At 43.6% G+C, this 23,885-nt stretch overlaps 1 long non-coding RNA gene across 4 annotated transcripts in view; it reads left to right on the forward strand.

The window, feature by feature from the left end:
* The first annotated feature begins 262 nt into the window (after positions 1-262).
* The window catches only part of LOC135974055 (uncharacterized), a 70,939-nt gene continuing 47,316 nt past the window's right edge, over positions 263-23,885 (forward strand). For 3 of the 4 annotated variants that reach the window (XR_010591177.1, XR_010591176.1, XR_010591178.1), the window contains exon 1: positions 263-564. This is a non-coding gene — a long non-coding RNA (uncharacterized LOC135974055). The remainder of the gene's footprint in view (positions 565-23,885) is intronic. The other variant, XR_010591175.1, reaches the window with a different exon arrangement.

Genomic DNA, 23,885 nt, shown 5'->3' on the forward strand with positions numbered 1-23,885 from the left:
AATGAACTATTTAATGAAATAATCAAACAGCACAGCTAATATAAACCAGGTGCTCTGTCTTGCCTCATATTCTTTGACTTACTGAGGTTGTCATTTCACCTGTTGAATCTTATTCTTCTGTCAGAAATGAAATCAATCTGGTTTGAGAGCTCACCTGTCATAGCTCAGGCTGGCATAGAGACACTCATTTTTGCCAACTACACACCTGCTTTAAATTAGTCCCCCTACCTCCTACAATCATCAATCAGTACACATCCATTGTTTTAGGCATCTTTGCTTCTGGCTTCCTTACTTTAGAAAGTCCCTGGAACTGATAGGAAATAGGTCACTGCATTTTATGCAGTGTTGTTTCCAGCCCTGTTCTCTCTTTTGGTGGCAACACCGGCATTGCTGTTGAGCCCTTCAGTAAAGCACTATTTTTTCAAAAACTCCTGCTGAAGAAAGGGAGGATTTGGGGTAGGGCAGGAACAGAAGAAGTTTTGCTGGCCAGCAAGATGGACGAAAATAAGTTAGATTATTGTTTCTTTCTTCCTTCATTCACACATCTCATTCACACCAGTGCAGGTAAGATTTCTCACTATGTAATTTAAGTGGTGCCCAGAAGTAATGGTTTCATATGTTGGCTATTGCTGTTTCTGTCTGTAATACTTTCCTATGGGCAAACACACCCATCCTTCACAAAGCCACAATGATTAAGATGATCCAAGCACCCTATAATAATTTCTTTTCTTTTTGTAATTAATGATCTCCAATGGCATTGCTTGGCTTAATAAGGTAAACTATAAAGCAACAAGAGAGGTTATTGACGGAGAGTTGTAGAACCCTTTAACTCTATAACTGACTGTGTTCCCGTTTTGAAGGGGTTTTTTTAAGTAAACTGTTAGGGATGCAGAATTTTAACTTCCCCGGACTGTGTAAGGGAAACACAATCCTGCAAGGGATCAGGCCAAAATCCTGCAGTGATTTCACTGGGGAGAGAGAGCGTGTATGCACACGCACATGCATGCATGCACACAACCTGAACTCATAGTTTCTAACATTAGGTCTCAGCCGTGCAGTTTTGCTACAATACAATATGTCCAAAGGGAGTTCTTAGATATGCAATTAAGGAAGCCTAGTAAAAATGTGGAGTCAATTGTTCACTCGTATTTTAAAAAAATATTTAACTTATCAGTTTTTTTAAAATGATAGCACCAAAACTACAAAGGAATATATATGGAACAACCTCAACAAGTAGATGAATTTTACAATATCTGGATGAGGAAAAAAATAAATCAGAAATGATACTACAGATGAGTTCTGTTGCATAATTACAGTAGGATCAATGTTCCAAATATCAAGAATAATTTTCAAATCTCTAATAAATTCAGTACCTAAGATTTGTTCTACTTAAAAATCCAGTAAGCAAGAATTTTTTTAGAAATATCATAATTAGTAACCTCAAAAGATTGATCCTTGGTAGAAAATGTCTTAAGATGTTTTGAAATAAAAAGAATTGGGCCTCATTAAAGTCAAGAAAAGACATTTCATGATTGCAAAATAACTTGAAACTCCCGCAGGATAAAATATTGCTATGCACACTGCTCTTATTACTATCTGCTTTTAAAGACAGAGCAAAATTTTCAGAAGTGCCTAAGGGCCAGATTTTTAAAGGTATAGGTATCTAATTCCCTTTAAAAATCTGGATTTAACTGGCTAAGATACCTAAGTCTCATTTTCAAAAGTGACTATTGAGACAGGTTCTTAGGCACCTAAGTCACCTTTGAAAATGGAACTTAAGCACTTCTAAAAAATCCACCCTTTAAGTCTCAGATCCTAAAACTGGTACTCTATGTGGGCAAATCCCTGCCCATGGGGCAAAGTTTAGAGTTGTAGTCATTAAATCTAGTTAAATATAATTCAATGGGCTATTTTGAACAAGCTAGAAACTTGAAAATTTAATATTTGTACGCACCACTGACCATCTTACAATACTACGCCCACACTTTCCTAATACATATGATAACTGGTTTCACTTCAGACATCTGCTGTTGACAATTCTAGACCAAAATTCTGTTGTGGGAGCTGTTTTCCTGTTAATGGATTTGGTTTTCAGGACATTTCTCACTACTTTTTCTCTTTATGTCTACCTAACCTCTCTGAATAGGAGGCAGATATATGAGATTCTGTGCTCAGCAGACCCATGCCAATTGCTGAGTCAGTGATGTGCCTCCATCCATATTTCAGGCTGATTTCTGGTGCTTTGGCCCAAAATATCATAGATGTGGATACAATGGGGTAGATTTCAGTAACTGAACATTTTATCAGACGTGGAAGACTACCAAATTATGATCTGCAATCTCCTAGGCAGATCTAGACACACAAATAAGTTTCTTATTACGGTACATTCTGTATTGAATAATGTAAATTTCCTGTTTGCTGGTTCCCAAAAGCTGTGTTTCAAAGATAGCAATCTGTTTCCAAGATCGCGTTGACCTGAAAGAAATACAATATAATGAAATAATATAGTAAAAATAAGTCAGGCGCCCATCACAGAAATTAAACCTTTAAACAATTAGATCTACTGCAAATACAACTCTTTTTAAGGTGCCTTACCACAGTAGCCTTGACATGAAGGATTGAAGTTTCTATTGCTGCGGCCAGGCAAATTAATTAATTAAAGCTGTTTTCCTGGTATGGATGGGGAGGGGGGGGAGAGCGAAGGGGGTTGGAGTTTATAAACCAAATATGGAACCTTCAAATATTTCATATCATTCTGAGATCATCACATGAAAATGATACTGCTGGTACATATTACAGTGTAAGGCCCTGCTTCTGGAAAGCATCCATATTTCGTTAAACATTTAAAAATGTGCTTGGGTGATTTCCTGAATATGAATGGACTTAAGTGCTTTCCTCATCAGGGCCTAAGAAAGTTGACTGCCTGAAAGTATGAGTGTTATGAGGTGTCCTGCTAGCATCATTCCTTTGAAGGCATCCTCTGTCCTTCCAATAACTTTGAAACTTATTTTTTAAGACTCCTTCTGATTATTTCTAAAACCATAAAGCATAACTGCTTCTGCTTAGCTTCTTATCTCAAGTTTTACTGTATAAATTAACCTTTCTGTTAATTAATTCTGATCTTTTAGCAGTTCCAAAACATAGCTTACATTTGATCAGCAAGACCACAATTTTCTGAACTTTAAAACAGCTTGCTGATAGCTTCTCAGTGCTAAGGCAGTGAATCCATGCAGGACCCATGGGACATCATAAATACAAGTGTTTATCATTTGAAATGGGCTGGAGAGCCATTTTCCTTATTGCTCCTGTACGTGATCTGTGATGCATGCCCCTGAAAGAGTTTAAAAACAAGTTTCCATTACAGTTGTGAGGGAAAGGTGACAGCTGGACACCAATTCTACTTGCAGTTTGGAAAGCTCATCAAATGACTCTGTTTAGTAAATTCAGCATAATTTTCTTGTCTATATTACCCTAATCTCAGAATGTGGAAATCCGAGACAGTACCAAGCAGTTCTAATTTACTGCAGCTATTTAGAGCATGAACGTTCTGAGTTCTTTTTGTCTGAGGCAGCAGAGTGGAGACAGGGGTAACTCCACATGTGGCCTTTCTTCCCCTTGCTTGTTTGTTTTACATTAATACAACAGGAACAGAAACAATGGGGGGTTTGTTTCTTGATTTGGCTCTAGTTTTTTTTTTTGTCCAAAGGGAGGTATTGCCACTCACCTTTTTTCTTTCAACTAAGTTTCATGAATGGTTTATTTTGATTCAGTCTAACATTGAACACAGTGAGTTTAGGCAGCAAGATAAGTTTATCTTGCTAATTAAATGGCATGGAGATATGAGACATAATTTCATATCCTTTAGTCTCTGGTTAAAATCAGCTCGCTTCATTTTTCTCAGCATTCAACTCATGACTTGCTTGTTCCATTTATGTTACTTGCATGTTGCATAGTCGGGGTTTTTCCAGATGTTTAGATACAAATGGAATGCTGCACTGTGTGGACTATAAGAGAGAGATTGGATGTTAATAACCAGCACTGGGAGAACTAGTATATCTAGTCTGTACTTGCCCAATCCTGCAAAAAAGAAGTCAGAGAGCTTTGCCATTCACTTCAGTGGGGCCAAGATTTCACCCATAATGTATAGCAGAGTTCATTTTAGCTAGAAAAATATATTACTTATAAAATCACGGAGATTTATTGGGAAATTGAAGGTACCAACTTGAGCATACACCCATGCAGGACTGAACTTCTTGCTAATCCCCCAGGTCAGAACAAAAACATAATGTACAAGCATTAAGATAAGGATATGGCCCCATCTACTAGAGGAGGTGCTGTCTACACTAATCATTACAACTTTTCCCCTGCTAGTTCAATAATAATTTAAATATCTCCTAGGAATCTAAGCAGTCTGTCATCCACACAATTTTCCATGTATATGTGTCCACTTGAAGCCTATAGTCAGTCATGGACAACTTACTCATAGTCGGATCTACATTATCAGTGAGTGCAGGATTCATGTTCTCTAGTTCAAGCCTATCTGTTGTGGTAGACTGTCCGTTGAAAATGGCAGTGTGGTGAGGTCTCAAGAACACCCTGGCAATTCCTTCACCACAGCTGGTCTCCCACCATGAGTCACAAGAACTTGCCAGGACACCTTCATATCCTCTTCTGCATTTCTCTGGCATTCCCATTTCCCTTTTTTTCAGTGAATCTGTGCACCAGTTCTCAGTGCAACACAAAGGGGTAAGCTCTTTCTTTTTGCATCAGCAAGACTAAGTTGTTTAGATTTTTTTATCACTGTGTAAGGTCCCCTCCAAAAAGGAGTACGTTTGGAGCACAAGGAGTTGCAGAATTGGGTCCACAATACATAAAAGAAAATATTGCTTTGCTTCTAAATTTGCATTCTCAGCACTTACACATTTCACATCAGAGCCCTAGCAATTACCAGTATTTATTTAAATGTCAGTCTAAAAAGCACAGTGTTTTCAAATTAAAGCAGTTTCCATATCTGGAGGTATATTTGCAGGTTAGAAAAAGTGCTTACAAGGCAGAGGGAAGAATGTAATCTTGCAACATTGCATCTTTGAGGTAATTAAGGTAATCACTTTATATGTAAAAAAAAAAAAAAAAAAAATGAGGAGTCCAGTGGCACTTTAAAGACTAACAGCTTTATTTGGGCATAAGCTTTCGTGGATAAAAAACCCAACTGGCACCTCATTGTTTTTGTTAAGACTAACTTAAAGTAACTGATACTTTATATGTATACTCTTGTCAAAAAGGCTTCTATTTCACTGTGGGTCACTGTTCATAGAATCATAGAATATCAGGGTTGGAAGGGACCTCAGAAGGTCATCTAGTCCAACCCCCTGCTCAAAGCAGGACCAATTCCCAACTAAATCATCCCAGCCAGGGCTTTGTCAAGCCTGACCTTAAAACTCTAAGGAAGGAGATTCCACTACCTTCCTAGGTAACCCATTCCAGTGCTTCACCATCCTCCTAGTGAAGAAGTTTTTCCTAATATCCAACCTAAACCTCCCCCACTGCAACCTGAGACCATTACTCCTTGTTCTATCATCTGGTACCACTGAGAACAGTCTAGATCCATCCTCTTTGGAACCCCCTTTCAGGTAGTTGAAAGCAGCTATCAAATCCCCCCTCATTCTTCTCTTCTGCAGACTAAACAATCCCAGTTCCCTCAGCCTCTCCTCATAAGTCATGTGCTCCAGCCCCCTAATCATTTTTGTTGCCCTCCGCAGGACTCTTTCCAATTTTTCCACATCCTTCTTGTAGTGTGGGACCCAAAACTGGACACTGTACTCCAGATGAGGCCTCACCAATGTTGAATAGAGGGGAATGATCATGTCCCTCGATCTGCTGGCAATGCCCCTATTTATATAGCCCAAAATGCCGTTTGCCTTCTTGGCAACAAGGGCACACTGTCGACTCCTATCCAGCTTCTCGTCCACTGTAACCCCTAGGTCTTTTTCTGCAGAACTGCTGCCTAGCATTCGGTCCCTAGTCTGTAGCAGTGCATGGGATTCTTCCCTCCTAAGTGCAGGATTCTGCACTAGACCTTGTTGAACCTCATCAGGCTTCTTTTGGCCCAATCCTCTAATTCAGTGTTTCCCAAACTTGGGATGCTGCTTGTGTAGGGAAAGCCCCTGGCAGTCTGGCTCCCACTGGTCGTGGTTCGCTGCTCCAGGCCAATGGGAGCTGCTGGAAGCGGCGCGGGCCGAGGGACATACTGACTGCTGCTTCCAGCAGCTCCCATTGGCCTAGAGCAGTGGCCAGTGGGAGACGCGATCGGCCGTACCTGCAGACGCGGCAGGTAAACAAACCGGCCCGGCCCGCCAGGGGCTTTCCCTAAACAAGCAGAATCCCAAGTTTGGGAAACACTGCTCTAATTTATATAAGTTCCTCTGTATCCTATCCGTACCCTCCAGCATATCTACCACTCCTCCCAGTTTAGTGTCATCTGCAAACTTGCTGAGAGTGCAGTCCACGCCATCCTCCAGATCATTAATGAAGATATTGAACAAAACCGGCCCCAGGACCAGGGGGTAGGGATAGCTCAGTGGTTTGAGCATTGGCCTGCTAAACCCAGGGTTGTGAGTTCAATCCTTGAGGGGGCCACTTAGGGATCTGGGGTAAAATCAGTACTTGGTCCTGCTAGTGAAGGCAGGGGGCTGGACTTGATGACCTTTCAAGGTCCCTTCCAGTTCTAGGAGATGGGATATCTCCATTAATTATTATTAGGACCAACCCTTGGGGCACTCTGCTTGATACCAGCTGCCAACTAGACATGGAGCCATTGATCACTACCCATTAAGCCTGACAATCTAGCCAGCTTTCTATCCACCTTATAGTCCATTCATCCAGCCCATACGTCTTTAAGAATACTGTGGGAGACCGTATCAAAAGCTTTGCTAAAGTCAAGGAATAACACATCCACTGCTTTCCCCTCATCCACAGAGCCAGTTATCTCCTCATAGAAGGCAATTAGGTTAGTCAGGCATGACTTGCCCTTGGTGAATCCATGCTGACTGTTCCTGATCACTTTCCTCTCCTCTAAGTGCTTCAGAATTGATTCCTTGAGGTCCTGCTCCATGATTTTTCCAGGGACTGAGGTGAGGCTGACTGGCCTGTAGTTCCCCGGATCCTCCTTCTTCCCTTTTCTAAAGATGGGCACTACATTAGCCTTTTTCCAGTCATCCAGGACCTCCCCCAATCTCCATGAGTTTTCAAAGATAATGGCCAATGGCTCTGCAATCGCATCCACCAACTCCTTTAGCACCCTCGGATGCAGCGCATCCGGCCCCATGGACTTGTGCTCGTCCAGTTTTTCTAAATAGTCCTGAACCACTTCTTTCTCCACAGAGGGCTGGTCACCTCCTCCCCATGCTGTGCTGCCCAGAGCAGTAGTCTGGGAGCTGACCTTGTTCGTAAAGCCGGATGCGAAAAAAGCATTGAATACATTAGCTTTTTCCACATCCTCTGTCACATCCCTCCCTCATTGAGTAAGGGGCCCACACTTCATTTAAAATGTCATTGATTATTGTCCATGGAAGAAACTGAGCTGAAATATTGCATCAGAATACTGACTGGTAACTAGCATATTAACAAAAACAAAATCTCCACTAATGTGAAAAGACTGACACAGAAGTGGGGAGGGTTAGGCTGTCTAGAAATTGAAGTGTGGTTGAGGAGCAGCAGTCAGCTACTCTAGGTCTTGTTCAGAGCTGATTCAAAAAGACATCATGAAGTACTGGGAGTAACATACCTACAGCCTGTGATCCTGCAATGAATTGTTTATTTGTATTGTGGTAATGTCTGTGTGGGCTCCAATCGTCCTTCTTGCAGCCACTATACAAACAAAATGAAAGTGTGAGCTGATGTCAGTGAAGCTTCATGTGCATACAGGGTCTTCCCATGTGGAGTTCTCTGCAGCACTGAGGTTTCTGTCTGCTTTGAGGGAGCTGCAAAGCACTCCTTCATGGCCGACAGCAATTCACATTCTACAAGGCCCAATCTTCATCATAAAAGTAAAACTTAGACATTTTTGAACTATTAGCAAGCAAGTGGCCCTGGGTTGGCCCAGCACTGTGTACAGTATTTTCCTTTGCTATTCGGCATCACTGGAAAAGAAAGTTGTTCCTTCCACACAGGGCTGGCTCTGACTTTTTTGCCGCCCTAGGCCGGAGCGCCGGGGGGAGGGCAGAGAGCCCCTGACGGCCGGAGCACCGGGGGGAGGGTGGCGAACCCGGCCGGGGCTCTCCGCTCTCCCGACCAGCCGGAGCGCTGGGGGGAGGGCGGCGAGCTCGGCCGGAGCGCCCCGCCGCGCTGCCCCCCTCCAGGCGCCGCCCCAAGCACATGCTTTGTGGGCTGGTTCCTGGAGCTGGCCCTGCTTCCACACACTGCAAAAGGAATAGGGAATGAAGTGGAATTGATGGTTATGGATCCAGTTGGATAACAAGGAAGGTGGTGCTGCTATTTCTTTGTACTCTATTGTACGAGTGTCCTCAGATGGTAAACCTGAAGAGGTAGGGATTTTATCGTTGTTTTAACCTAGCCCACCCACTGTACAGCACAATACAGTTAGTGTATGATTGGGTAGTCTGCCCCTTAAAGTCAGTACTGCATACTGGTCAGTCCTCCCCCTCACGTGGCATGGCTCTCTAAGAGTTTGTAGTAGTCTGATACACAAAGCCTGAGGAGATACAGGGAGAGAGGAAAGGGATAAGGGATCCTGAGAAGAAGTAGCACTTACAGTAACAAAATTCACTCTATCTAAGGCCCTGGAGCCTTGCAGAGAGGGTGGGGCATGGCTCCCCTCTCACCCAGACAATGAGAGAGAGGAGTGAAGGGTCAGCATAAATGCTGTCTCCTGTTTCATTGCAGGGCAGATGCCTAGAAAGTGCAGGGAGAAAGAAGGCTCCTGCAGGGCCCAGAGTTAGCAGGGAGCAGATACCACCAGGAAAAGGCTGAAAAGCCCTCTGAGCTTGAGGACTAAGTGGGGTCAGCTGAGGGAGATAAATTGCAACCAAGCTCCAGGAAGAGAGCTGTTGACTTCTGGTAAGGGGAGGGACATCATTTGTGCGAATTACCCAAGTTCCAGGAGGAGACCTGAGACTCATGCCATAAGGAGAGAGAGGAAGTCTGAGAGAGAATCCTGAGGGGACTGGGAACGGAGCTACAGCAGGGGTCGGCAACTTTTGGCACGCGGCTTGCCAGGGTAAGCACCTTGGCGGGCCGGGCCAGTTTTATTTTCCCCGCTGACGCGGCAGGTTTGGCCAATTGCGGCCCCCTTGGCCGTATGGATATTCTATATGTGGCAGTTTACCTATCATTTTGTGTGATCACAGAATTAAATCAAATGAGTCTGTGAAAGAAAACCAGGTAGTAAACAAAACAATTAGAGAGAGAGAGAGAGAGAGAGAGAGAGAGAGAGAAGATACTGCTAGGGAAAGTATCCAGGGCACCCACAGCAACAAACTACTACGCTCCCACACCTACTTGGAGCAAGGAGGAAGCCCAGCATAAAAAACTGTGACTCGTGTGTATCTGAGTCATGTTGTCTCCAAGGGCTAACACTAGAGTGATACAGCTTACAAACCACCCTTTGTTCAGGGCAGTGCTTTGAAGGCACAGTCTAACCCATAGCTTCTTCCAAACTATCCCTCCTGTCTCTCCCAAAAACCTCTGTTAAAAGAAGAGTGTTCTGTAGCAACTTATTAGAATCAGCTATGAGAAGGGTAGCACATTTTTCTTTGAAAAGCAACCTTTCCCCTTTCTCTCCAGCATTTTAAACTCTGAGATTCTTTTGCCACAGCATAGTTAAAAATGCTCTTATTTTCTGCATGGAGAATAATATCAAATTCTCCAACTTCCATCAGAACATGTGCATGAATGCTGGCATATCTAACGTTTGACACATTTTGTCATAAACAAGGTAGCAGATGTTACCTTATCCACATATATTAGTTCAGTAGACAGCATATTTTTTTTAATTTCCATTTATAATGTTAACTCTTAAGTTATGCTACTAACAAATACTAAGAGGGCCTAAGTGCTAATATTCTATACTTAATGTTACTTTGTAGTTTGTATTGGATCTGATGCTGTGGGGACACTAGTTTCTTAACTAGGAAAAATGTCATTGAATTATTGCTTTCCTAGACTGTGTGCTTAATATGTACAGAAATGAGATTTTACTTGGCAGAAGTCATAAAACTGGATGTTTATGACCAAAAAGAAAGAAAATAACCTAACCAGGAATGAGCTGATATGGATTAGGGGCTTTCATGAGACAGGGCACTAACCATTAATTCCTGGAGAGCTGGGTTAAAGTCTGATTTAGGTTACAAGTGAGATGAGGAGTCTGTTGGTCTCAGCCTAGAGTTATGGCCTTCATCCTGCAAGCTGCTCAATATGGGTGAATTCCCGCTTCCCTGCAGAACTCCATTGAAGCCAATTAGGAGTCCATCCACATTGAGCAGTTGGCAGAATTAATGCCATAGACATAAAGTTCTAGGCTGAGACTGCCTAATTCATTTAATTTGTGACCTAAACCAGACTTTAAGTCAGGTCTTCAGGGATTAATGATTAGTACACAGTCTCAGTGAGTCATCTGTTCCATATTATATTGTGTCCCTTCCTTCTGAGTTTTGGAGCCAACAAGGTTCTGCACAGGTCTTGAGGGTGAGGTGAGGGTGTCTACCTATGGAGAGAAGCTTGCCAAATCAGGTCTTAAATCAGCTCTCTTTTGAGACTTATGTGCACATTTTAATGGAAAAGCAGTTTTAATTGAATTGTGTAATTTAAGTGCATCTTACGTTAAAATAATTGTGGATCTGACATGTAAAAGATTTCACTGAAAATCTACTGGGAACAAGTTGGTAAAGAAGACTTTGCTTTGTACTATGTTGCAAGAAGCAGAAAAGAGAAATTTCTGTAGCATGTGGGAATATTCAGTCTTCCGGGGTAAAAAATACTATCTTTGTACCACATTCAGTAAAATGTTGTGTTATCCCCCTAATGTAATTGGCTTTCAAAAATTCAAATGGATGATCCCATTTGACCAGGGCAAATGAAGAATGGGTTGGCTGTAGTAGTAAAAAATTATTGCTATATTACATTTCCCTTCCTCTTTGTGGTTTTGATTTCCTGATGATTCTTAGGATAAACTATCCAGCCATCCATGATATCTTATGTAGGTAGCATCTGCTCTGGTTAAGAGGGTTGGAGAATATACAGAATATACTTTTTGTGCTCAGCAGCATTAACGTGATGCAAGGATGGTATTTTGTGTGCTGCAGGGACACCAGTTGTGATAGAAGCACTGATTTTGTGCGTGTTATATTTGCTAAAAAAAAAAAAAAAAAGCCTTGATTAATAGCAATCAACAGAGAATCAAGTGAAATAGATAGAGGCTTGCATCATGCTGGGAGGCTGCAGGTAGCTTTGTCTTCTCCACTTGCATATTTGCACAGGGGCTTTTGCCCCTCCTTGTAGGGAAGTGGCAATATAAGGCAGCCTTATGCATGGAGTATAAATGGGCCATTTTGAGTTTAGAACTTCTTGTGGAAACCAGGGACTAAGAATAAATCTCTTCTCAAACTCAAACTCATTTGAATTGTCTGTAGTTGATTATTCTAGTCACCAAAAGTGCGTATTATCTCACATCCATATCAGTGATGGAAAACCTAGTAAAAATGGCACTTGGGACTGATTTTTAGATGTCTAAAATCTAATCAATAGCATGGATATTTTTTTGAGGATATTCTCTAGATTGAAATGAAAACCAAGCCACAGAATACTTTTTTTGGGGGGCGGGGGGAGGTGAAGGGTTGGGGGAAGAGGAGGGAAATGCCTCTGACTTCTGCCTGGATGGTAAGAAACCCCATTATAGCACCATAACCACACTGTTCATCAAGATCAATAATAATCAATTCCACTTCATTGCTTACTGACCGTTCTTTTTTCAGTATGTTGAAGGAATAACTTTCTTCTCTATAGCAGCCAAGAAGTAAAGGAAATTTGAGGACAATTTTCAGGTAGAGAGCATATAGCTGATGATTAGCAATATTTTCCCCCTAACAGAATATTGATATTTACTTTTCCTATTCAATAGCCTTGAAAGAAAGGCTTCATCTTTGCTTTTAGTTTGGTATATGGTATATCATATTCATTTATTCTCATTATTCTTTAACTATAGTTTTTATATTTTATTTTTGTTTGTTTTGATTTCAATAATTGTATAGCCTAGTCTAGAATTTAAAAATATGTTTACAGTTTACTACTTTCAGGAGGTGGGGTAGACTGTAAATTATGGTGTATTTTAATTGGTCATTCAGTTCTGTACTTCCAGATTCTGTACATACAGATTGTATGCCTAGAGCCGAAGTGCTGCATAGGTCTTGTGCTGGTTTCTGTACAGGTGTGTATTACACCCAGACAGGACAGACCTTTAGGCAATCTCCTTGTTCTCTTTTTGTGTATGACTGGTAAATATCTAGTGGTCCATATTGCAGAATTACCACTTTGTCTGATAGTCTCTTTCTGGTATTCACTGCAGGAGAGGAATCGCTATAGCGAGCACAAACCAAAGAGCTCCTAGTTCAAAAATCTTGATTTCAGGTATGGGGGCTCCATGGCTTGAATGCTACAGAGTCATAATAGGAGCCAAGTAACTTTCTGAGCTTTCCTGTAAAGTCTTGATTATGAACTTTGGCACCAGCATAGAACAAAAATATTCAACTGGTCTTGTTACCATGTGAGTTTCCCACCCTGGTGGTGGTGTACTAAGTCAATGGAGAGAGTGTTAACAATGAGACAGAGAAGGATTCTTTCTCCAAGCCACATAGACAAGACCCCAGCATCAGATGGCCTTTAAAAAGATGTTCTCTCATTTTTGTCTTGTTTTGAAAGCCATTTTATACCATCTGGAACCAGATCTGTCATTCTTTTTAGAGATATGGATAAGAAATAGGCCTGTTATGTAAGGACACAGAGGTAGAGGTCCTTCTAAAAATATTGCAGAAACCTCTTAAATAAGTGCATAGGAACTGCCATGGCAGAAAAGATCAGTAGTTCACTGTGACAATGCTAAGGGACATGAAGCATTGTAGTGAACCAGCCCATAGGGGATGTTTCTTCCTGGTCTGGGTGTGTTAGTGATTTGGTTTATGTTCTAAAGCATGAGGGCTTATATTTATTCTAATTTTTTATTTAGTTGACACAGCTCATTAGAAACAGAAACCCTATATGTCAATTACATAATTTGTTTCGATGAGCAGAAAGTCTCAGATACATTTTACTGATGTATTCTTCCTTTTATTTAATTAATGCATCATTTAGTGCTAATTTTAAAGCAATTAAAATCCCAATTTAGCAAGGTATTTGAGCAAGTGCCTAACTTTAAGCACATGTGTAATCCCAGTGACTTCGCTGGGAGTACTCATGTGCTTAAGATTCTTGTTGAAATGGGGCTTGAATTAATTTTTAAGTGCTGTGGTAAGGTTAACACCCAGTTAATTTGGACAGCATAGAAAACAGCATGAGTGAACAAAGGGCTGCAGAGGAGAGAGAATTTACATGGGTAAATATCTATTCATACCTCTTAGCTCCTGCACTAGGCTCCCAGTCACACTACTAGGTATTTGCATTTGATATAGACTAGGTATGCCATTTACCTATTGCTTAGGCTCATGGAAATGTACTACACTGAATTGGGTCTCTGGCAATTAGCCCAAGGAGGAGCACCGGGACACTGGAATGCCAGTTAATTAGATTCAGCTGTGGAATCCAATCAGTTCCAGAAGCACTGGCACTGTTTTATTTTCCTTTTTAATTTGCACCACTGGTGCCGTGCCTCTGCTTCCTCTGTCCTATTTCCTTTCCCTGACTTACCCCCTACCTTTCAGTGACTTTCTGCACTTAGATGGGATGTACAGTGTACTGACGGGGTTTTGTTTGCTGCAGGAAAGATTGTGTCTTGAATATATGGAGAAGCCCATTTCTCTCTGTAACAAAAGATATAAAAGCACCACATGGAAGAAAATAAGAATTCTACAGTGTCAGACTGAAACTCTGTTTGAGGAAGGTAAGTCTGCCATCTTGTAGAATTACAGGTCATACAATACAATGACCCTGTACAACTAGTGAGGCCTGGGAGGGAAGTGGAGCCTTGAAATACATATTCTATACTCTAGGATTTCAAGGCTCCACTTCCCTCCCAGGCCTCACTAGTTGTACTTGTTCAGGGCTATAAGGCAGAGAGAGAGGCAAATTATCTTCAAGGTGACCAGGCTTCTCATTGGGAATGACACTGGGATCCGTTGCACAAATCCAGCCTGATTAGTAACGATTAAGGCTAAGATTTTGTCATGGTTGTTTTTAGTAAAAGTCACAGACAGGTCATGGGCAATAAACAAAAATTCATGGAAGCCTGTGATCTGTCCCTAACTTTTACTAAAAATAACCATGACAAAATGGGAAGGGAGGAGGTCTCCCCTGCTGCCTACGGTGGCTGAGAGTGCCAGGATCCTGGTTCCCTCTCTTCACCGCCCCCCTCCCCGTGGCCCCAGGGCTGAGCGGAAAATGTCACGGAAATCTCTGGAAATCATGGATTCCATGACCTCCATGACAAAAATCTTAGCCTTAGTAACTATCTTATTAGTTGAAATGCTTAAGCACCTGTTATGAAAAGTAATGTGAGAATAAAATGGAAATCAACCCTTATGAAATAGATGGATCAGTTTATTATAATGATTAGAGATACAGGGCTTGGTTCAGCCTTGACTTAGGCTGGCTTCCATTGTGTGTGAACTAGTGCACAGTCCACCTAGTGGTTGAAAGTCTGTTTGTAAATGGGTTGCAGTGGTGCGACTGCAAGGATCCTGCATATGGCCAGTGAATCTCTAAGTAGGTGCCACTGGTCAGGGACAGGGCATAGTCAGGGCAGAATCTACTGGAGAAGTTCTTAAGGAGTTCCTACCAAGTTTAAAGCTTCTTTCTCCCTGAAGAATCTGTGGAGCAGGGTGTTGGTGCAAATATATGGGCAGGAACTTTCTCTTTAATAAGCACAAAGGGCCTTGATCCCTGTAAGAGCTATCAAGCTATGAATAATTGCCTTCTGCACTCCAGAATGAAATTTACACCTTTCTGGAGCAATAGGAATGAACCAGTCCCTGAGTCCATTGAACCATGGGGGAAAATGATAATGGGTTTGTAAACTCTTTTAAAAAAGGGGTCTTGAAAAATGGAATAATTTGAACACCTAATTTCTGCCCTTGCCAATATTCCTTATAAACTTTTTCAAGGTGTCCCATTGTCGTCTTTTCCATACTATTACCCTAATGTATGTAACTTACTCCTGTACCAGAGATCTTGCTATTTAACAGCAGCTTGTAACAGAGAGAGGTTAAGAGTACTGACTGTCATCAGAAAGAGCTTTATTGAAGAGAAAACTATTTTGTTGAGAAAGGAAAAGAGACTCCTCAAACCACTTATTGCACTTATTGGAGCCTCAATCTCTCAGGAAATTAAAGGCAACAACACAATCCTGCCATGAAAGTTCTTCAAGAGAAGAACTGCTTATGAGTTCTTTCCTACAGCTCTGTTCCACACAATTCAGGATATTTCTAATAGCATGGGGCTAACATGTGGAATCCCTTTGTGGTGTTTGGCTTTTCACTCTGATTCATTTCTGAGACTACAGCAATATTTGGGCACATCGGAATGAGTCAAGGACAGAGTGCCTGTCTTGATTTTACTCATCCCAGTATAAATTGTCAGTAACTCACTGAAGCCAATGGAATTACACTAGTTTTTTTGCTGGTATTAATGAGAGGAGGATCAGGCCAAAGTAGTTCCACTGATTATTTTTTTAAATTATTCACTAAAAGCCACTTTTGGCTGTCTCTGCATATGGAAAAGAGACACAAAGCTTTCCTTCTCCTTCCTCCCCTTTTGCCCCTACACAGGGACCACCCACAAATCCATCCTTGCATTCTGTGAGCAAAAAGGTCAAAGTGTAGTGTTGACAATGGACACCCAGAAGAGACAAGAGCATGGCTACTGTGTTGTCTCTTTCCTCCTGCGCTGAGCTAGTTTGGCAAAGTGGGAACACTGTTAAAGGTATTTCGTTGGCCACTAGATGCAGCCTCCTTTGCTCCTGGAAGAGTTCTGGCTGAGTCAGCCACAATGCTTCCAGTACCTGCTGCAGTGAAAGCCTTCTGCCATGCACACAGATCATGTAGGCTATAGCTTAACCACAGGGTAACCCCAACATCAATCCCTATATTATATTTTGACATAGATTTTGGTATTTTTATTTTTGCATTCATCTCTGAATTGCTTACATTTCCTGAAAGGACTGGGTATTGGATTTATGAGCAGTGTCCAACACATCATCCTGTGACAGTGGACCTTGTTTTCAGATGGGGATTGTAGGGAACATTTGTTGCAAAGAAAGTGGCTTGACTTAACTGACAGACTGCTAGAACTGTTCTCTGAGCTTTTCAAATAAGGTCTGCTAATCCCAACACCTAACGAATTCGGCTGTAACAACCTCCAGACAAATGTTACCTGACTTCATTTTGCCCATAAAATGTTATCTCCATTTGTCAAAGTACTTGCCTGAAAACTGGGGAGTTTTTTGATTCAAGAAATTGCATGGGGGGGAAAAAAAAGTTAAAAGCACAGAGTACAGTAGTATAGCCACTTAAATGACACTCCAAACACACCAAAACTGGATCTCAGTGGAAGTAATGTTTTATTATGCCAGGGGCCTGGATTAGTAATATCTCAATCTACCACACACTGCTTTCTAAATTAATTATTCGATTTTCTTTTCCCTTCCTTATATTTCTTTCTTTGACTACTTCAGTTTCTGCAAAGAAAGATGGGATAGAGAAGATATAGGTTAAATCAGCTGTGACAATTGTCAAAGTTAGAATCCGGACTCACAATTTTGTCAAGACCACTCTGTTTATTAGCACAGCGCTTTGCTAATACAATCAGATAATGTGAGCCTCCATGCAAGATTCAAACAGTCTTATTTATACAGATAAAAGGGTGCAAACTAAACAAAAGGACAGAGAGAGCAAAATTGTAAAATATGCATGGAGCACAATATGCATATCCTGCTTCCTTGTTAACTCTTATCGATCTAAGACTAATGCTTCACCAATTGCCCTTAAGTGGCAAGTTAAGCAGTTAATGTCTGCTTTCCTGCACACCTGGCATTGCAGCATTTCTAATTTCTACTTAAAGGTACATACAGCATTCTTTAATTCATTCTATTTCTTTAGTATAATTCATTTCACTTTCACAATCCCTCCTTTTGGTCAAGCTTACGCAAAGACCAACAATTACTGGGTTCCACATATGCATTGGTTCTATTTCTTTAGTATAATTCATTTCACTTTCACAATCCCTCCTTTTGGTCAAGCTTACGCAAAGACCAACAATTACTGGGTTCCACATATTAATAGTTCTTTATCTCTTCGTTCATCAGTGATATTTAACATCATCATATTAGCACTCTGTTTTGGGGTAGTCACCTGGGTGGCATACCTTACACAATTCTGGATACAACAGGAGATTAACTGAAAACATACAAAAATCATTAGGATTCCACACAGGATAGTCAGGGCTCCCTGAAACAACCAGTTTCCTATGCCAGAGAAATTGAATAGGTTACTTAGCCACTTCCATAAAGAACTTGGCTCTTCATGGGAAAGAGATGCAATTTGTTCTAAGTGACTAGTGCGATCTATTATCTCATTGGTGTCGTCAGGTATGAACACACAACATTCTTTTCCAATGAGAGCACAGGTCCCTCCTTTGGCCGCCAGCACTATGTCCAGTGCCTGACGGTTTTGGAGGGCCATCTGTCGGATCGCCCCTGTTTCTTTGGCCAGGGTCTTTAAACTCTCTCCGGTTTCATTTGCCATTATTTCAACTACTGCTTGTAACCTTAGGAGCCTTTTTGCATGGTGTATTACTCCCCCAAGTGGGATAAGGGAACTGCCAATGGCCTCTTCCCAGGTCAAGGGGCTTATGTTATTTACATACCATTGGGCATCTGATAAGTCCCTTCTTCTTCGCCTGAAATTACGAAGGCGTTCTCGTGGGAAGGACCCCAGTACTCGGAATTGTGGGAAGAGTCGAGCGGGATAACAGATACCTGACCAGTTAGCTGGTAACACAGTATAAGCTTTGGTCCCACAAACCCAATGATGGCCTATTAAGGCTGGGAAGGGTCGGTTGCACCCATTTGTCACATAGGTGCCTACAAAGGAGGAGTAATATCCTCCGAAGGGCACAGGGTAATTCTCCTTACGAGGAGTGGTGTTATTTGCATGGCATTGGAAGATTGTATTGTTTCCACTAAGATTACTGTAGGGGGAACATGAAATTGATTTTTCTGTTTGATCCCAGGTTGAGAAAAAATTCATATCCCCATACCCGGCCCGCCACTCTTTAGTTTTGTTCGAATAATCCCATACACCATTTGCCACAATATGCTGAAGGCAATGACTTTTTCCCAGATCCGGCCCTGTCCCATTACACACCCAACACCAATGACCTTTTCCCTCCACCACACTTATCCATTTAGATACATTTATTCCCACTGCTTCCCAAGTGTCATTGCTGTTCCATGTTTTGTTAAACGGACGAAGTCCTCCAGTGAGCTCTGGGGAATTGAGTGGGATTGCCAGGACAGGAACACCAGCTTGAGAGTGAGCTGGGATGTGGCTGCAGACCCAGCAATTAGAAATATTAAGAGTCTGAGCTATCCACACTTGCTGCTGGATAAAAGAATTGTCATTGTGGACTCCCCAGACCTTAAGACACCAGCAGCCAAGGAACAGGCGCCACCAGAGGTGCATGTTGGAGGCAAGGCCCTTCTGGTTCTGACAACCTCAACTGAGGGAACCGTAGTTATGGTTTTACATCCACCAGGCAGCAGGCGCTAGGCTCACTACTGCTCCTTCTCGGGCTTTGCTTTAGGTCATCGTCTGCTTCTGGCAACCCTTACGAGAGTGTAGATGGTAAGCTATTGCAGGCTGTTCCTCTACGTCTTCTTCCGGAGTCAAAATTGACTCTGTGCAGTTCTGAGGTGATGATTGGTTCGCCGGGGAGGGTGTCTTCTTACACTGCGAAGCATGTATCCACGCTGCAATGCCAGATAGTTTAACAGCTGTCTGGGTAGTAAGCAGTACCTGATGAGGACCCTTCCACCGGGGTTCCAAGGCGTGTTTTCGATGATGGTGCCGTACGTAGACCCAGTCACCTGGCTCGAGGTCGTGGCAAGCATCAGAGGTGGGTTCTGTTGGCCAGGCGGCTCGAACCTGTGAATGGAAGTGACTTACAGCTTGCATTAATCCCTTGCAATATTGAAGGAGCGTACTGTGAGTCAAGTTCAAGTCTGGGACTGGAGTAATGGTAGCCATAGCTCGCATGGGCCGTCCCATAACAATTTCAAAGGGACTCAATTTATGCCTTTGGGATGGAGTGGATCGCATTTCCATAAGGGCCAGTGGTAAAGCTGCTGGCCAGCTTAACCCTGTGGAGTCACAAATCTTAGCAAGCTTATTCTTAAGTACACCATTTCGCCTTTCCACAGCACCTGCACTTTGTGGATGGTAGGGACAGTGCAGCAGGTGTGTGATATGTAATATACGATCCAGGTGTTGAACAATTTGTCCGGTAAAATGTGTACCCCGGTCACTGGACAGAGTGGCAGGAATTCCCTTGGCAGGCATAATATGATTTAACAAACATTTAGCAACAGACAGTGAATCAGCCTTGCGACAAGGAAAGGCTTCAATCCAACCAGAAAATAAACATACCATAACCAAAATAAATTCATATCGTTGACACTTCGGCATTTGTACAAAATCAAGTTGCCAATGCAAGAATGGTGCCTGGGGCAGGCCCCGGAACCCCTGAGCCACTTTTACAGGTTTACCAATATTATGGCTTTGGCAAGTGGTACAGGCAGCACAGTGGCGGGCTGCAAAGGAGCTGAAATGCGGGGCCCACCATCCTGCCTTAGTTACAGCAGAGACCATCCCCTCCTTTCCGACCTGCGAAACACCGTGTAGCAGGTCGGCCAGCGACGGGTAGAGTGAAAAGGGGGCCCCAAAGGCACCAGTAGGCGAACGCCAAAGGGAATCAGGATATAGAGAGCAACCCTGGGCAATCCAGGAGTCTTTTTCGACTTCTGGGGCAGAGTCTTGGAGCAGGGTGAGGTTAGTGAGGGACAGCGGTGGTATAGAAACAGAAAGGGAACCTAGAAATGCATCTGGGGAAGGTTCTATGGCAGCAGCATGTTTAGCAGAGGTGTCAGCAAATGCGTTACCCTTAGCAACCTCAGTATCTGCCATCGAGTGGCCAGGGCACTTAACAATAGCTAGGGCAGATGGAAGTAAAACTGCTTACAAGAGGGCAGCGATGTAGGGGCCGTTCTTAATAGGGGTACCGGCAGAAGTAAGGAAACCCCTAGCTTGCCAGAGGGTGCCAAAGTCATGTACAACCCCAAAAGCATAGCGGGAGTCAGTGTAAATAGTGGCAGAGCGTCCCTCTGCCAAAAAGCAGGCACGGGTGAGGGCAACCAATTCGGCAACTTGTGCTGAGGTTACAGAAGGTAAAGGCGCAGCTTCTAGGGTCTCAGTGAGTGACACTACAGCGTACCCTGCAAGGAGACGACCTTGGTTGTCTCGAAAACAGGAACCATCAGTAAACAAAACAAGGTCAGAGTTAGGGAGAGGGGCATCAGAGAGGTCAGGGCGCGGGACGGTGACAGCAGAAACCGTTGCAAGGCAGTCGTGGGGATCACCGTCATCAGACAAAGGAAGGAGAGTGGCAGGGTTTAATTGAGAACAACGCTTCACAGTAATATACAAAGCTGACAGCAGTAAAAGTTCATACCTAGTAAGGCGAGCGGAGGAGAGGTGGCCTGTGTTACGTTGTAACAGCAGGGTTTCCACAGAGTGAGGGACCATGAGGGTAAGGGGAGAGCGAAGGACAAGGGATTCGGACATTTCAACTAGGCGTGCTGCGGCAGCCACAGCACGCAGACAGGGAGGTAAGCCTTGGGCCACAGGGTCCAAAGTGGCAGAGAAGTAAGCCACTGGGCGGTTCTTGCCTCTGTGCACCTGAGTGAGAACTCCAAGTGCACACCCAGATTGTTCATGGCAGAAAAGGGTAAAGGGCTTAGAGTAGTCAGGCAGCCCTAAAGCGGGGGCAGAAGCCAAACCCTTTTTTGAGGGAAACAAAGGCAGAGTCTGCTTCAGGGGGCCATGGCATGGGGTCAGGCACAGAGAGTCAAGTGAGTTCCTGGAGAGGTTTTGCAAGGGAGGCATACTGGGGAATCCATTGCCTGCAAAATCCAGCCATGCCCAAAAACTTTCGGACCTGGCGTGGGGAGCAGGGTCGGGGAAAGCTAAGGATAGCCTGGACGCGGGCGGGAGAAAGTGTACGGGAACCCTGGGAGAGGAGAAAACCAAGGTATGTGACAGAGGCTTGTCAGAGCTGTAGTTTAGAGTGAGAAGCCTTGTGACTTTTTTTGCTAGGGCAGTAAGGAGCACTAAAGAATCAATTTTTGAGGCAGATAATGAGGGGGAACAGAGGAGTAGATCATCTACATATTGGACTAGAGTGGACCCGGATGGGAAAACAAGGTCAGCTAGGTCTCGGGCTAGTGCCTGGGAAAAGTAAGATGGGCTTTCAGTATACCCCTGGGGAAGCGTAGTCCATGTATATTGCTGTCCCTTGTAAGAAAAGGCGAAGAGGTACTGGGAGTCAGGGTGAACCGGAACAGAAAAGAAAGCAGAACACAAATCAACAACAGTAAAATGAGTTGCCTCTGGTGGGATAGAAGCCAGAATCGTTGCTGGGTTAGGGACAACAGGAAAGGCAGGTATGACAATACGATTAATGGCTCGAAGGTCCTGAACAAATCGCCATGATTTGCCATCAGCTTTTCGAACTGGGAGGATAGGGGTGTTACAGGGACTGGAGCAGGGAACAATAATGCCTTGCTCCCGCAGGGCGGTCATGACCGGAGCAATGCCAGCCTCGGCTTCGGGGTTTAAAGGGTATTGAGACAGGCGAGGCAGAGGTTTGGAGGAGTCAACAGTAATGCAGATGGGGTCAGTATTTAGGTGGCCCACCTCAGAGGGATGGGTTGGCCACAGAGAGGATGGGACCTGCGAAATTAGGTGTTGAAGGGACGGGACCAGTGTGCAACAAGGGACTGAGGTGGAAAGGGGGGTCTCAGACAGCAGGGAGGCCACAGAATCACTCAGAGAGGACTGGGGAATTTGCAAATAGACACCATCCGGGGAACAGTATATGGTGCAGCCAAGTTTACATAACAGATCCCGACCCAAAAGGTTTACTGGAGTGGAGTCAGAGAGAAGGAAGGCATGATCTGCAGATAGGGGACCAACCTGGACCGGTAGAGGTTTTGAAAGGGGATAAGGGGTTGGGATTCCCGAAATGCCCACAGCAGACACAGTTTTTCCGGAGCAGGGAACCGCAGGCAGGTCAGTAGTACGAACTGCAGAGAGCGAAGCTCCCGTATCAACAAGGAAAGGGAGAGACAAATCATTGATAGTTAACACACACTCACCCGTGGGAGTGAGAGGTAGTAAAGGAGCTAAAATTTCCTGAGGTTCCCTGGCATCCCGTCATTGCTGTGGGACAAAGTAAGGCTGGGGACTGACTGGCTGTGCCGGCAGGGGGTCTAGCTGGTTATTTACAGAGTTATTAGGCCTGCTTGGACATTCGTTCTTCCAATGTCCGGGCTGCTTACAGTAATTACAAACCTCCCCATAACCCGAAAATCCAGTTCCTCGGCCCCTCCCTCGACCACGTCCCCGTCCCTGGTATTTTCCCCGTCCCCGGTACTGTTTGCCCTGCCCTGAATAATGCTGTATTTGCAGGGCCATTAACTGTTGAGCCGATTGTTCCTCCTTTCCTTTTAAAGTACGTTGGCATTGCTCTGCCACTGTTTGCAATTTGTCCATGGTTTCGGTCTCCCACCCAACACTTATTCGTTTTAGCATATTACCAACAGCAGGTAGGAGGCCATTAACAAATGCATTAGCCAGGGCGCCCTGTCCATTTTTATCCGGTTGCTGTATACGAGAATGTTGCAGAAAAATGTCAGTTAACCGGGAGCGATAGTCACCCGGGTTTTCTCCCTGTCGTTGCTTACAGCCGTTTATGGCCGTCCAGTTAGTTTTAGGAGTCCATACCCGAGGGATGGCTTCAAATAGATTTTTAGCTCGCTCCTTACACCTTTTCCGGTATTCAGCATTAGGACCAGTGTCTGGTAAAGTAGAGTGGCGGTCAGCTGCGAGCCAATTTGCTGCTGTGAGCCATTTTTCATGCTCACTAGGGGTAAGTAGCTTGCACAGCTGCAGGAGGTCTGCCTCAGAGGGTTCATAGGTGTCACATACTAACAAAAATTCCTCTGCGAATTTGGTAGGATTTTCCCGGGGCCTTGGAAAGCCTTTTACAACTGAAAGGAGTTCTGTACGAGTCCAGGGTTTATAGCTCCAAGTGGGACCCCCGTCTTGGCCCCCAGTATGCAGGATTCGGAGGGGAGCCTGGATATTTTTAAGGCCCAAGCGTAAGCTTTTACAGGGCAGAGCGGGATCAGAGGAATGGACCTGGGTGGTATCGGACGATCCAGATGGGTCTGAACTGGAGATCTCTGGAAATTGTTCCTGTGCTGGGGAATCTGGTGACAGTCTATTGATCCGACGCAAGGCTGCCAAGCCAATTAATGCGTCTTCCTCATCATCATCCCCAGAATCTAACAAGGAGTTTTCTTCATCTTTTTTCACAGAGAGACAGGAGTA

This window comes from Chrysemys picta, chromosome 10 (genome assembly GCF_011386835.1).
Source record: "Chrysemys picta bellii isolate R12L10 chromosome 10, ASM1138683v2, whole genome shotgun sequence".
In the NCBI taxonomy this organism is placed as follows: Eukaryota; Metazoa; Chordata; order Testudines; family Emydidae; genus Chrysemys; species Chrysemys picta.